The 16,080-nt window shown below is 35.0% G+C and overlaps 1 protein-coding gene and 1 long non-coding RNA gene across 7 annotated transcripts in view; one reads left to right on the top strand and one right to left on the bottom strand.

The window, feature by feature from the left end:
- The window catches only part of LOC124164351, a 239,991-nt gene that overhangs the window by 111,606 nt on the left and 112,305 nt on the right, over positions 1 to 16,080 (top strand). The window lies entirely within an intron of this gene.
- LOC124164352 lies at positions 2,067 to 4,559 on the bottom strand. Of its 3 annotated transcripts, XR_006866043.1 has the most exons (6): positions 4,340 to 4,559; positions 4,060 to 4,211; positions 3,534 to 3,955; positions 3,247 to 3,450; positions 3,009 to 3,168; positions 2,067 to 2,418 (listed from the first exon to the last, which is right to left on the bottom strand). It is a non-coding gene; the product is annotated as an uncharacterized LOC124164352 (long non-coding RNA). The 3 variants fall into 3 exon arrangements; XR_006866041.1 differs by lacking the exon at positions 4,340 to 4,559 and having other exon boundaries at positions 4,060 to 4,296; XR_006866042.1 differs by lacking the exons at positions 2,067 to 2,418; positions 4,340 to 4,559 and adding an exon at positions 2,646 to 2,732 and having other exon boundaries at positions 4,060 to 4,296.

The raw sequence follows: 16,080 nt of genomic DNA, 5'->3' as shown, positions 1-16,080 counted from the left end.
TTGTTAGTCCTGAGTGATTGGCTGTACTAAGTCTTCATTGCAAAATGGAGTGACACTTGCGGTGTGCCTAATGCTATGCTAATTCTTCACTTTACATTGTAATACTGGTTCTGAATGCAATAATGCAAGTGATGATGAGAATTTAGTATTTAATTATTGTACTTATTGTTACAGCCATCAGGATATTGATTTGTTATAATGTTGACTGATGACAATATTTTTTCCTAGTCTAGAATTAATTAATGTGTGATATTTGATGCCAGATGGTCAACAACTTTGATCATATAGATATGTGAATTCCCTACATTCACCAATGTCATTCATAGTTTAATTCTTAATGCCCATAATGCATAATGGCATGTATTCCCGTAGTAAGTATAATTGAATGATGGATTAGAAGAATTGGAAGGTAATTATTTTTATCATTGAATTTTTCGTCTTTTCAGTTAAATTGCTAAAGAAAACTGAAGATGTAAGTATTTCTGTAACATGTAATTTATTGCCTTGTGATTGACTGATGTTAGAATGTTTCCTATTTACAGATTCATCTGTTTATCAGCAATATCTGTTAAGAAAATGACTTCAGTATGTTTTTGGTGCCAAAGTGGTGTTACGTTAACACGGTTCTTATATGGAGAAAATTATTGGATATAATTTTTCGTGTGGCAGTGATGTTCTTTGATAGGTGCCACTAATGACTCGGATTGGAAGATTTTTGTGTCGTGAATTGGAAACTAAGCCACAATGAATGTGCAGATAAACTTTTAAGGGACGAGGTCATCGCAATACATACATAGTTAACCCTTTTATGGAGTTTACCACTTCCCAGTATTGAGAAGGTCACATTGTTCTTTTTATTTGTTCAATCCATATCAACACATGTTTCAAAGGTATCTCCAAACCTGAATAAATTACTTAAATGCAGAGGGTATTTACTTTTCATTTTGAACCAAACCTTTCATAAGATAGATATAATGAATTTATTTTTAGGATAACTCTCTTCCATTACCTAATTGAGAAATTTGTACTATTCCTCTGTTGTGACAAATATTTATCGCGTCATTTACGTAAACATCACCTTACCGTGATGAGAATCCGCTCGCTAATGTCGTAGATAATCTCCAGTATTTATTCCATTGCTTCAAGGCGTACTTTGCAGTTACAAGTTCGTAGCCGAAGGGAGAGACATACCGGCATATAATTCGCAATATTAATGTACAGGAGTGTTAGAATCCCTGCGTAAGCTCGTACAGTTTACAATAAAGAATGGCTATTTAATTTAAAATAATAAGATTTAGCCTTATATCTCCGGAATCCAACATATTCTCCACAAATTTTTCCTTAATTTACACGGGTTTCAATGCCCTAACGACGTCTGCCAGGGTCCAAGACAGGTGCTGCCATTAGTTCCGACTTTCACCGCGGCCTCAAAAACATGCCACTTTTTTTTCGTTTGAGTAACAGCGGGTTGCGCCGAATCAACCCGCTGTTACTCCCGAGAAAAAAGTGGCATGTTTTTGAGGCCGCGGTGAAAGTCGGAACTAATGGCAGCACCTGTCTTGGACCCTGGCAGACGTCGTTAGGGCATTGAAACCCGTGTAAATTAAGGAAAATTTTGTGGAGAATATGTTGGATTCCGGAGATATAAGACTAAATCTTATTATTTTGAATTAAATAACCATTCTTTATTGTAAACTGTACGAGCTTACGCAGGGATTCTAACACTCCTGTACATTAATATTGCGAATTATATGCCGGTATGTCTCTCCCTTCGGCTACGAACTTGTAACTGCTAAGTACGCCTTGAAGCGATGGAATAAATACAGGAGATTATCTACGACATTAGCGAACGGATTCTCATCACGGTAAGGTGATGTTTACGTAAATGACGCGATACATTACCTAAATATTTGTCACAACAGAGGAATAGTACAAATTTCTCAATTTGGTAATGGAAGAGAGTTATACCAAAAATAAATTCATTATATCTATCTTATGAAAGGTTTGGTTCAAAATGAAAAGAAGTAAATACCCTCTGCATTTAAGTAATTTATTCAGGTTTGGAGATACCTTTGAAACATGTGTAGATATGGATTGAACAAATAAAAAGAACAATGTGACCTTCTCAATACTGGGAAGTGGTAAACTCCATAAAAGGGTTAACTATGTACGTATTGCGATGACCTCGTCCCTTAAAAGTTTATCTGCACATTCATTGTGGCTTAGTTTCCAATTCACGACACAAAAATCTTCCAATCCGAGTCATTAGTGGCACCTATCAAAGAACATCACTGCCACACGAAAAATTATATCCAATAATTTTCTCCATATATGAACCGTGTTAACGTAATACCACTTTGGCACCAAAAACATACTGAAGTCATTTTCTTAACAGATATTGCTGATAAACAGATGAATCTGTAAATAGGAAACATTCTAACATCAGTCAATCACAAGGCAATAAATTACATGTTACAGAAATACTTACATCTTCACAGTTTTCTTTAGCAATTTAACTGAAAATACGAAAAATTCAATGATAAAAATAATTACCTTCCAATTCTTCTAATCCATCATTCAATTATACTTACTGCGGGAATACATGCCATTATGCATTATGGGCATTAAGAATTAAACTATGAATGACATTGGTGAATGTAGAGAATTCACATATCTATGATCAAAGTTGTTGACCATCTGGCGTCAAATATCACACATTAATTAATTCTAGACTAGGAAAAAATATTGTCATCAGTCAACATTATAACAAATCAATATCCTGATGGCTGTAACAATAAGTACAATAATTAAATACTAAATTCTCATCATCACTTGCATTCAGAACCAGTATTACAATGTAAAGTGAAGAATTAGCATCGCATTAGGCACACCGCAAGTCTCACTCCATTTTGCAATGAAGACTTAGTACAGCCCATCACTCAGGACTAACAAATTTAAAAGATTCTACGTAGCTAAGGAAATCTCCATTCATATTAATTCTAACTTACTTGATGAACAACAATGATTACCATCTGAACTGAGATATATAGTAAAAGCATTGGCACAGAAGCCTCAAGTCACTCAACACACGTGGCAATGGTATATTTGTAATCCAAATAGAAAAGACAAATGGAAAAGACATCGAGCATTCTCAGGCAATCTCGGCATCTAAAAAAACAAAGACAACAAAGTAAACAGGGCTCCATACACAGCTAATCATGAATGTTCATTTTAATCCTTACTTACTGGATGAAGAGCCTGGCATAAACTCAGGACCTTAGCATTCACATTGATGGAGAAGCCAAAGTTCACTTCAAAAATTCACAAAGTATCTGTTAACAAGGGTAGCACTTACATTGACATTTAACATTCAAATATGATGAGATTAAAAGATTAAATGCAATAATTCTAACTTGAGTAAGGTATCTCATCCTCACGAGATCATCATATCTGTGAAAATAAAATATTATATTAGCCATCAATATGTCGATAATAAATATATATAATCAATATTTATAGTACAAGGTACTCACTGGATGATTGTCCTGAGATATTCTCCAAAGGGTAACCTTTACATTCTCATATTAATTTTCAAAATGAATAGTTTCAAAAAGAAGGCATTGTTCAACTCAACGCATTGCTAAGATGATTTGCAATAATTCTATGTTGAGTACCGTATCTCATCCTTACAAGATCATCATAACTGTGAAAAGAAAATATTACATTAGCCATCGAAAAGTCGAGAATAAAAATAGATAATCAATACTTATGGTACAAGGTACTCATGGATGATTGTCCTGAGATATTCTCCAAAGGGTAACCTTTACATTCTCATATTAATTTTCAAAATGATTAGTTTCAAAAAGAAGGCATTGTTCAACTCAACGCATTGCTAAGATGATTTGCAATAATTCTATGTTGAGTACCGTATCTCATCCTTACAAGATCATCATAACTGTGAAAATAAAATATTACATTAGCCATCGAAAAGTCGAGAAAAAAAATAGATAATCAATACTACTAATGAAATTATTTTATTTAAGCTGGGCCTTTACTTACCTCCTGGATGACTTGGCCATTGCCATCTTTCAACTGCTTCTTCCTGACGATGTCGTGGGGCATGAAATGCCTCTCACACAGTTTCTGCCCTGCCTTCAACTCAAAGTTTACCCTTGGTATTGCAGCTTGCCATTTACTCCTCTTAACAGGATCTTTGGGAGCAGAGAAAAATGAGAAGGTAGACTTTTTAGAGCCATACCCCTCAGTACACCCTGGTGCGACACAGCTTCGTGGCATTTCAAACATCGCCGAAAATAAAGCGAACTAGCTCTTCCCTCACCCGTGAAATCCACACAGTGAATTACTTTAGCGTTTAGAATTACAAAAAAACGCTGAAGAACTCAATTAAATAGTTTTTCAAGTGCAAATAACTCGCTTAAACACACGTGAACTTACCGAGCTACATACAAAGCATGGGTACACGACAAGTAGCGCTCGTAGTTCGCTAAAATTCCGCAGCCTCAAAAACCTGCCACCAAAATTGTACGGCGGGCATAGGAAGTTGCACTGGTGTGCGCCGAATCGCCGAAACAAAAAAGAAACGAAATGTAATCGGCAAAGGATTGGCGCGCTAGGGGGTTGTGTTTGAATCGCTCGTAATAATTCCACTCACTCACCATCACGAGCGGTCCATTACGAGTGCTCACCAACACGAAGGGTAATTGGTGTGTTTGAAATTTTCGTCTCGAAGCCGTATTGGAGCCTTCGTAACAAAGATTATATACTCTAGAAAGATGTGTATCTACGTGTTAAAAATGACGTAGCAAGTTTTGGTCGCCTACTGTAGCGCCATCCTACTTTTGCAGCGGCCAAAAAAGTAACTTCGGCTATGCTAGAGCGCGAAATTCAAATTGAATAGCCTTTTTCCCCGCCCCCCTTTCCTAGGGATTACCAATATTACTACTTATTAACAACTCGGGCCAATGACCCGTTATCATAGTTGATATCCATTACGGTTCGCTAGGGTGAAAACACAAAAAAAAATTATTGAGTAATACAAAGCACATTTATTAAGATTTCTTGCATATTACATTGTGATCACACTGCAGTAGCCTTTGACACAGAACAATAAAATGATGCAAAACAATTATACAAAAAGATGGGATTATATCCACAAATGTGAAGTAACAATCAAATGTGCAAGAGAAAATTTTGAGACCTGCACCTCAACATTAATAATGAAATGAATCCCTAAGGGTGCTATTCGTAGATGGCACTTTAAGCTAAAGTATACATTAGGCTAAAGTCTGCTTTCTCTGTTTCATAAACACCACTTTAGAAGAAAAATGGCAGAATTGTCACTTTACCGTAAAGTGCCCAACCGAAGCTCACTTAGGGTAAAATATTCTTTACGGATGAATAAATATGGCTGCTTTTGAAGTTGAAATATGAATATATTTGGGTTACGGAAATTAATAGGAATTAATTCTTTGGTGAGACTCAGCAGAAGACAGGCATATTTCAAGAAATAACAAGACACGTAATGTGTCTCTCTTTCCGGAAAATATATCGAGTCAGTATTGCTGGAGATGACCCATTACTTCTGCAATTGAACTCTATTAGTCGTTATACTACGTAGGACATTTTTACCATTATGTGATAATTACAGCACAGTAAGTGGTTGAATAGGTTGGCATAATTTGTGTTGATTTTGAAAACAAGCTAATTATGTTCTTAGATTATGCATGTGTTTATATTCTAGAATTTCCCCCCTAGAAATGATAGCAAATTTCTGTTTATATTGGAGCCAATGGTCCTCGTAAGCAGACTTGATTTTCATATCGTTTGGCAAACCAAATGCTATTTTCTAAACGTTTCATTGTATTTTAAGCCTTTTCATTCCATAATTGCTTTATGTACTCTTTCCACATGCCTCCATATTATGTTTAACATTTTCCTGTCTGTCATTTTGAAACTAGAGAGTTTTTGTTTCGTTTTTCGATTAGTCATTTGAATGTTTACAATGATGAAATAGTATCTTGCCATGAAAGGCAGCAATAAATAAGTAAAACATACTTTCCTTCGTAGTCATATTATCTGCAGCTAAGCAATATTTTATCGAGGATGTACATACATACAGCCGCATACATCAACATCCCAAGAATTAAAATACTGGTAAGAACAAAAAAATTCAATAAACACCAATACCTACTTCAAAATATGCGTCCACTTGAGACAACCACTGATTGGAAAATCTTCAAATTGATTACTACAGTTTCAAGTTAACGTGAGAGAATTTCACTATTTCACCCACCTTCAATGAACTTATACCATCAAACTTCGACTAACATGTAGTCCAAACAACCGTGTGCAGTTAAACAGGCAAGATTATCATAAAATGATGTGAAAATATCAGCATTTGTATCTTTACTTTGTTGAAAACATCGAAGTGCATTTCCAATGCAGGAAGCTAATTAAAAGTGAGCTTTTATTCACCTAACTCAGTCATTATCATACAAAAAAGTTAGTGGGGAAAAGCTTCGGACAACGCAGTATTAATTTATATCTGCACACAAAATGAGAGAACGAGAAAATGTAGCTTAATAAAATCTTTGCACAATACAAAATGGAAACCTAGTCCCCAAAAACCTGTAAACAACTTAGCAATTCATATCCTGAGTCAACTTTTTGTTAACCTTTACGAAGCGTTCATTGCCAACACTCAAAATTTCAATGCCTGATCGAGACTTTAGCAGCTAAAGTTCCACTTTATAAAGTGAGATCTTGGGGATGCCTTTGAAGTGAACTTTAGCTAAACTCTCACTTTACCGTAAAGAGACTTTGTAAAGTGAGCAATTTTAGTGTCTCTATGAATCGCACCCTTAAATGCTTTTTTACCCCAAAAAAACTTTGTATGGCACTGCATAACATAATAAATAAAAATGTAAATGAAATACAAAGATTTCTTAAAAATCTAATGGCACAATTAAGTGGTCATAATCCCAATTGGTTATGCATCATTGTAATTCCAAATACATACAGCTACACCATTGATATAAAAACACTGACTATAAGATGGCCTGTAGGCAAAGATAAGGAATACCTTAGATGTACACCATGGCAATGTCAAAAATTTTACTTCTGCATATTTTCCTATCAAGGTTATTAATTTGGTTTAGAGCAAAGCTTCATTTCCATGTCCATTACCGCGGGAGAAATCCACAGGTTGAACCACTTCAGCAACTTCAGTTTCAAGATACTGTCAGAGCAAACAAAAAATATATAAAAATATGTCACCCAATAAAAAGCAGGTACTCATAAAGATGAATGCGAAAGTACATTAGCAATCCCATCAAGTTGATTACATACCTCTAAGCTCCATGCCTTGGAATGTTAGAAATCCGATGGAATTTTTCAATATTCAATCCCATTCATCAGTTTAACTGCTCCATTATCCTGATCTAAGGTTTCACATTGTACTTGGGTGATGAATGGCATCAATTCAGATACTGTCAAGGTAAAAAAAAAGATAAATGACAATATGTTACCTGGTAAAAGAGAGATGGCCATAGATATGAATATCAAAGTACATAGTCAATTCCATCAAGTTCAACACGAGCCATTCCATATCAATGCAACACACTTAAAATAAAGTGTTTACCTCACCATTTTAGATTTTGTGGAAATTTGTTACGATGATTGCAAGTGCTGGAGCATTAATTACCAAATTTTCAATTTTTTATCTGAAGCAGTTACAGAAATATGGCTAAGTAATATTTTCATAAACTGACAAAAAAGGGAGAACAAATATTTTTCATCACTCTTTGTGCTGTCTTAATTGAGCTGCAGAGATGGGAAAGGTGTCATATACCAACATTTTGTACGCTATTTCCAGTGAGATACAAGTATTAGATAGAAGGTTTTGCAGAAGGGTTATGCAACATTCTTTCAAGTTCTCTGCTGCATTTATCCATCTGAAGATGGCATGTATAGCAGGTGTTCCAGTCTGCTTCTTCAGGCTGGAAGTCAAGGTTCAAATGAAAAAAAATGTCAACTGAATTAAAAAATCAGCTTGAGTTGACATAAATAAAATAGACAAGTGCCTATTGAGAAACACCTAAAGTGGGGGAACTTGAAAATTTGGAGAGTGAGATGTTTCAAATTTGATGACTCTCGACATTTAAACAATATTCTTTTGACAGGTGGAACATCTAAATTAAGTCATAATTTAGGAGTTTGAGGCATAATGACATAGAACCTCTGATGATAAAATAGATGCACATGACTATGGGCCTATCTGAGGCTTTCTGAGTCGGTACTTCACAAGACTTAATCTAAAACCAGATAATGAACGACAATCTTGTTTCTCTGTTGGTGAGACTTTTTCCTTACATTTTTATTGAAGATAAAATTAAGTACCACATGGCTAAGCTATTACATTATGTCATGATGATGATCAAATCTGTTGAGTGATTCATTTATTAGCTTAATTATTAGCTGGACTGAGTGGCCACACCCCACTTGTGAATATTCAACTCAACAAATCATAAAATGAATGAGTGACAATGCCAAGCAAAATGTGGCATAGAAAATAACTTAAGTAATAACAAGCAATGCAGTGCAAAATAGCATTTCAACTGATCACCAATTGATTGAAACATACGTACATAATTCTGAATATTGCCCTTGAGAAACTGTTACACCTAAAACTTTGCAAGACTCCCTTGAAGTAAATTTAAATTTAACATGTTCCACTCTGACTGTAAAATTCAGTTCATTCCTGTAACCTTACTCAGACTAGATCATTTAATGTGATCTGTAAAACTGGAATTAGCATAAAATAACCTGCAACATGGCCTCCTTTAGGCCACCAGCTCTCTAGCTCCATTAGGACTGCCACAAGTATAGCTGAAACAACACCATTAATTTATGAGCCAGTTTTTCCAAACATAAGAATTCTTATTCCATAAAGAAACTTATATCAATTTTAAAATTTGGTAGATATTTAGTATCAGAACCAGCTATGGGTGTACCACTTTTGAACAATATTAAAATTACGATTTTTCAACAGTAAAGGGCACCCAACAGTTCAGAACCTCAATCATACAAATCCAATGTCTCACGATAGAAGAGGATAATGAATGAAACCATTGACTACACAGCGAAGAAAAAAAGTTCTACTAGAGAAAGACTCCAGTTCAGATCAAAGGGGATGTAATCGTAAAATTAAATTTCAAAGATCATTACCTATTCCATTGCGTTGAAATTTATCCAAAAATCACACCCCAACATGATAGAAATCCATGAGCATTTTACAACAGATCTTGCCAATATTCACTTAACCATGTCCAGCATACAAAGTCAATGTCTCATGCTATACGCGACTGATGAATTATAGCATAAATTTCACTGTGAAGAAAAAAATAAGATAGGTTCCCATTCGAAGAGGTCATATTCATAGAATGTAATTAGAGTTCTTACCTATTTCATTGAGTTGATCTTTATCCAACATTCACACCTCAACGTGATAGAAATTGAAGAGCTTTTTTTCAATAGAATACGCCAATTTTCGCTGAATACACCATACACATCCAATGTCTCATGCTATATGTGATTGATGAATAATAGCATATATGTATTACACTATGAAGAAAAAAGCAAATGGGATAAGGTGCACAATCAAAGAGGTTCTAGTCATAGAATTTAATTAAAATAATTACCTATTCCATTGAGTTGACCACGTCCAACATTCACACCTCAACATGATAGAAATTCAATTCAAGGGCACATCCTTCCTTACTCAAATATCGAACATCCCTAATTATTTCCACTTATTTTCATGTTTTAATTGTCCAGATAACGAGATAACTGAGTAATACTGGTAATACCTCGAGCAAAACGAATGTTTCTGTCAACAACAACACAGGCAGGTGAAGCAACTGCACAATGTTCGCATAGTACAGTGGCGTAGGTTACTTTTGCACAATATGCATTAATCCGTGTAAAATATCGTTCATATATATCCGCAGATAACATTTCACAATTTTAAAATATGTTTCTTCCGCTGCACTGCTCTTTATTTTGCCAATGAAAAGTAATTCACACTAAAAGGATTATGTTGGTAATAGCATGAAGGATATCGAATAGGATGCTGAACTTGATGAATTTTCACTAGCGCCCCAGGTCTTCACGCGGTGTCTTATCCACAACATTAGGTAAGCCGGCGGCCTATACTTCTTTCACGGCCTTGCTTCGTAATGAGATGGATCACGAGTGGTGGTTGTGGCAACGTTGTAATTTCCTTCATTTGTTTACGGATTCCTCAGTAGCATGGCGTAAATTAAAGTAAACAAGGGCGTAAATATGAAGTTATCGCTGAGCAGAAATATATGCTTCTGTAATTCATTGAAGGTACACTATATAAAATGAAACGTATTGCGACATGAATGATTTATTTTTTCTATTAATAAACCATTAAGCGTATTAGTTCTTTCTATTTACGTTACATTAGCCTCTTATTCTTCCATATCTGATCCATATTTTTCGGTAAATGATCGTTTTCTTATATATTAATTATTTTTACAGAGTGATTAGCTTAAATGAAACGTAAAAATAACTGCTTACTCAATAATGGAAAATTTTGTAGCATCGTATATGTTGCTGAGAAACTATGTTTCCATAAATTGCCATTTAAGAATCTCATAACATTTGTTGTGATTAATTAATTTTCCCTCGGCGTTGGCAAGATTTGAAATCTGCCTCTAAAGTAGCGTGCTACAATCGTGAGGGCACCCAGACTGGGAGTGGAGCCCTTAAATTTAGTGAGCTTAATCATATTAAAAAATGTATGATAGCACTGATACGGAAGAATGCGACACACGGGCATGAAGGCTTGCAGGAAATACTAATCATTTTTGATATTGAGGTAATACTAGCATTAGCGTAGCGGACCCCAAGTGTAGCTAAGTTGAGTATGTCACAAAATAGAATCATTGGTTATTTCAGCAACAGAATTCACCAGAAAGCCAGGTAGATAAAGAAAAAAATAGTGAATACGTAGACTCAAGTGATCTTTCTTCCTTTGACCCGACCCCGTAAACCTCAAAATCTCTTTCCACATCTACTAAGAGTGTTTCAACACTTATTTCCACTTCTAATCCACTTTCCATAATTATTCAGATCCTCTTAATTTCTAATCCCCACTCAAGCTCACTCACTTCCTCCTCAAATCAAACTACCACACCAAGCACCATTGTTTCAATTCTCAAGACGAGGCGGGCGACTCTAAAGCAAGTCTTGCATAATATCCCAAGAGGAATAGCTTATACACCTTGTATGTGCTACTACATAGTATGTGCAACAAAATGGCCCAACTTATGTGGCCATTTCCTCTTGGGGTTTTAGATTTTAGCCTGAAATTAGCTCTGAGCTCTAATTTAGTGTTTGTGTGAACTTTCCAGCCTATTGTTTTTCATTGAAAGTTATTCTGTGCCATAAGAATTACTACTTCTGTGCTGAATCCACTTTCCATAACCTAACACTCATACATGTTTCTAACCCCCTGCACATTTTAATCAACTTAAATTATGCCTAGGACAAAAATTAATGCTGGAAGATAGGAGCAATGAGAGAAATGCCCATTTTTTCAAAGTTCAAGATAAAAAAATTCCAGTAATGAAAAGAAAAGTAGAAGGTGAATAGGAATGGAGGGAGGTTTAAGATGTGAAAAAGATAAAATAGAGTTTGATCTACATAGGGGTTTAGTATGCAATTAGACCTGCAAGAATATTCTTAATGCAGTGCATATATAATTCATGCCCAATTCTAATTTCTTGTAATTAAATAGGGTAAGAAACACAATATATGTAATTGTTACAAAAAATTTACTCTCCTATTCAAAAATATTCTAATTAGCCTCTCACTTAATCCTATTGGCTCAATCTACGACTCATCTTGGTTTCTAAAAGATACTGTTATAAAATTAATGCTATTCTAATCCATTAGGTTTGTCACTATTATAGGTGAACATTTAAATTTATCTTTTACAAGGTCAAGGTTATATAAAAAATAGCATCATTAACATACATCTTGGCTTTGAATTGTCTTTATTTTCAAAGAAAAGAATAACACATAGTATCGTTGATGTACTGCAATAGAAATAACGTTATATAAGGTGTTGGTATACATCACATTCATGGATCACATTAATGTGAAGTTGAGAAAGTACAGCATATCATAGAAATATAAAATTTTGTAGGCCATAATGGATTTATTATTGAATATTGAGTATCAACAACCATTATGGATGGAAAACCTATGATCCTCATTAATCACTTTCATAAAAGACAAATAATGCAAGCAATCATCAAATTAATGAGTAATTCCATTCTCATTGGCAGAAAGTAATCTCCGCTGCATACCATTGTGGACATACCTACACCTAAGGAGGGAAACCAAATAGAAAATGAAGCAGAAATGGTATAAGCTGAGGAATAGTAAGAAAGGTAGCAGTTGAAGGAGTAAAAACATTGCTTTTATCACATGGTGATTAATTGTCTACCATGGTCTCATTGCAGCTTACCATTTTAAAGGTCTCACCTTGAACATGTTACACTGTAACAAAACCATGGTCAGACACAATCATCATGTGGAATCAGTAAAGTTTTTATTCCTTCATATCTTATGATAAAGCATTTCCACCGAGTTACACCCACTAATATTAACTATAGTAAGAATAAACCTTGACCACACATGAAAGACTGTCATTCAGACTCCTGCTTATTGTACAGTGAGTGTGCCTTGGGAGGCTCAGTATGAAGAGGGCAAAAAAAATGTTTCAGCACATTTGAAGAGAAAAAGTGGCTTGGACATCTAAACTGTTGGTATTGAATACCAATGTTTGTTGGAGAACCCTAAAAATTGATTCAACTATTTGGATTAGTTTTAGATGTTGAAAGATTTGATGATGGGTCAAGTGAAACAAGGTACACACCAAGCTTGTTGTGATAAAAAGTCACCAAGGAGTCAAGCGGTTTATCCTGCAATCTGAAGGCCTGGTTACACAGTACATAAACACTTAGTTAATGCGTGAAATCATGAACGATTTTGGTGGACTGGAACAGGACATAAACAAATGCATGAACCACATTACAACAGGTTCTATTTTCTGTTCCTGCGTTCACACAAGTTTGGTGCTTATGCAGTGCATTTTCATGTTCATTCGCGCATTCAATCATTTAAGCATTAACTTGTGCATGTTAATGTATCATGTAACCAGGCCTTTACTGATGGTAGACTTCCTGGTAGATCTAAGAATTATTATTTATACAAAGATTGGTATTCTGAGAAAAATGCACACCAGAGTATTTCCATTGAAATAATTCGTCAACCAAACAACCACTAAACAGCGTCCTTTGGATTAGTATTTTAAATGTTACGATTTAGTAGGGGTTCTCCATAAGCCTCACCCAAATTTGAACCTGGGAGAATCTGGTTGAGTTAATCTGAAAAATTAAAAATACAACAGTAACAGAAAAGCAACATATCAAATCCTTAAGATTAAAAAATTGAACAGAAACCATTAAAATCAAAGCAAGGTAAGATGAGTCAAAATAATCTTATCCTAACATGCCTCCCATTCCTAAGGCTATTCATAGCTATTTGAGGATCTATTGCTATAGATCTTAGCAGATATGCATGGTTTCAATTTGTATAATCATGGATATATAATAATTATATTCTATTTCGGAAAACCAGTTGGGTAAGTCAATGTAAGAAGCTCATTAGGCACTTAAAATATCATTCAGCAGGTAATGAGTTACAATGTAAATTTCTAAAAAGTAATTGCCCCTAGTTGCTTCAAAATAAAATATTATTAAATCACATGAACTCACCACTTGCATACTAATCAAATGATATATGTTATAATTTAAATAATCCCTTTCCTTTAACACTACATGATTTTTTTAGAGATGCCACCATGGCAATGTGAGTTCCATCTATTACTCTGATTTTCAAAGGGAAAACATACATCACATATAACCAGTAAAAACCAACCACTTAATGCATGACGCATACATACTTGCCTAAGAAATATAGCATTCAGTCTACTGCGTTCACTATTCACGGACGTTCATAAATTTTTAAACCAAGTTAGAATATACCTACGCCAGCGCTATGATATTGAATTTTGGCTATGGTCCACGGTCACCCATTGTTAAAGAGATAGTCATTTATAGTTTTTGTCACCTCTTCCACACCCCGGCACAAAAAGCTTCTCTCCATGTTCATATATGCATCATAAGCTATGTATGGCACTTATTGTCCAACAGCATTGAAGGTAAGAGTAGCCAATACCTGTAATGAAATGAATGTTTATCTTGAGGCAAAGTTGAACAGTTATCGATACACACGGTTACATGCGCGAGTGAGAAACAACCTTAATGTATTTTCATGGTTATATATTCAGCTATTTTAAGTTAGATATAAGCTAATATGTAATGACGCCCATATTGCACAATTAAATACAAGATACCAATGCTCGGAATTAGTAACACAATAAAACTATAGTAATCAACGTCCGGTCAAAAGAAACTAATGACCGAGGATACTTTTCGCAAAACTACCGTTCTCATACGGAAGTTCAAAGCCTAACTTGAAGAACAATGAATAAACTTATCCTAGAATAGCGAAATACGGTAACGGAAGGACATTAGCACTGTTAAAACACTTTTAAACGAATTATTTAGGATGAGCGGTAAAACAATTCAATTGCACTTATCGAGTTTGAGTAAATAATCATTCCAGCAAGGCATAATTTGCTTCTCAACAACCAGAAGTTGACTCTCCACCACATAACCCTCCCTGCAGAAATGAAAATGTTGAGAAAACAACGAGTGAACGTATTTACATTGTACGCGCTTTGCGCGCATCGGTGTATTTGTTTTGGGGGCAAATTCAAATACACCGATTTAAAATTAATGTCATGATCAGCGGTAATAAAGTTAGACTTCTTCGCGTTTCAAATCTTATTTAACGTTGGATCACCAGCAGAAATCGCTGTAAAATTTCTATGAATAAAAAAATAAATATTCATACATGAAACATGTGTACTTACTTTGTTTACATAACTTAAGCCCGTATGACACTTGCCAATTTATTGGCCAATAAATTGGCCCAATATTGGTAAAAATATTGGGCTTTACGCATCGTATGACACGTACCAATATTTACACCAATATTGGCCGTTATAGTGTTCTAATACCCCACTAGAGAACGCCACATAACACAAAATGACAAAAAAGCATCTCAAGACGCAGGTTAATTGCCAATGAGCTACAGAATGGGAGGTGGCATAATAATTGTAAATTTAATAACTATTTCGAGGGGCTGCAAAGATATTCTCGAATTGCTCGAAATTTCATTCGGGTGAGTTCCTTGAATGATGAGAGATAGGCAATATGGTGATCTCATAGGTGAGCCAAGATAACGTAGCGGCTCGTTTTGGCTGGAATATGTTCATCGAATAAACAGAGATTGTGTCATCAATTGGGACTTTCACCCGAAACTTTAGCGCTCAAATCATGAAAAATAGTTTAATAATTGTAAAATAAACAAAATATAGACGCTATCGAGGAGAAACACGACGTTTTTATTCATTAAATATCCGAAATGTTATTTCCGAATTACCCACTTTAGACAGTTGATGTTTGTGAATTTATATTCTCTCAAAGTACACATTAATTATTTGAGCTATTTCATGGGTTGCTATGCTTGTAAAGTTTTTATATATGATATTAAAATTCCGAGGTGAAATGTTTTGCAAAGAGCTTCTAGTTTTGGCCACTAGGAGTCGACAAGACTGAGTTCTGATTGGAGATTGGCCTCGAGAAAATAGAACCTGTTCTAAATTGTAGATTGGCCAAGAAATTGTGCCCAATATTGTGAAACTGAGATTGGGCTAGAAATTGGCGTGTGTCAGTGGGTACACAATCCAATATCCAATGGATTGGCCAATAAATTGGCAAGTGTCATACGGGCTTTACAGCTGATGTCCGTGAAGCTTCGGAGATGTATGGCGTC

The sequence above is a fragment of the Ischnura elegans genome, chromosome 8 (assembly GCF_921293095.1).
Source record: "Ischnura elegans chromosome 8, ioIscEleg1.1, whole genome shotgun sequence".
NCBI classification, from domain to species: Eukaryota; Metazoa; Arthropoda; class Insecta; order Odonata; family Coenagrionidae; genus Ischnura; species Ischnura elegans.
This window is presented reverse-complemented; position numbering and strand designations above follow the sequence as displayed.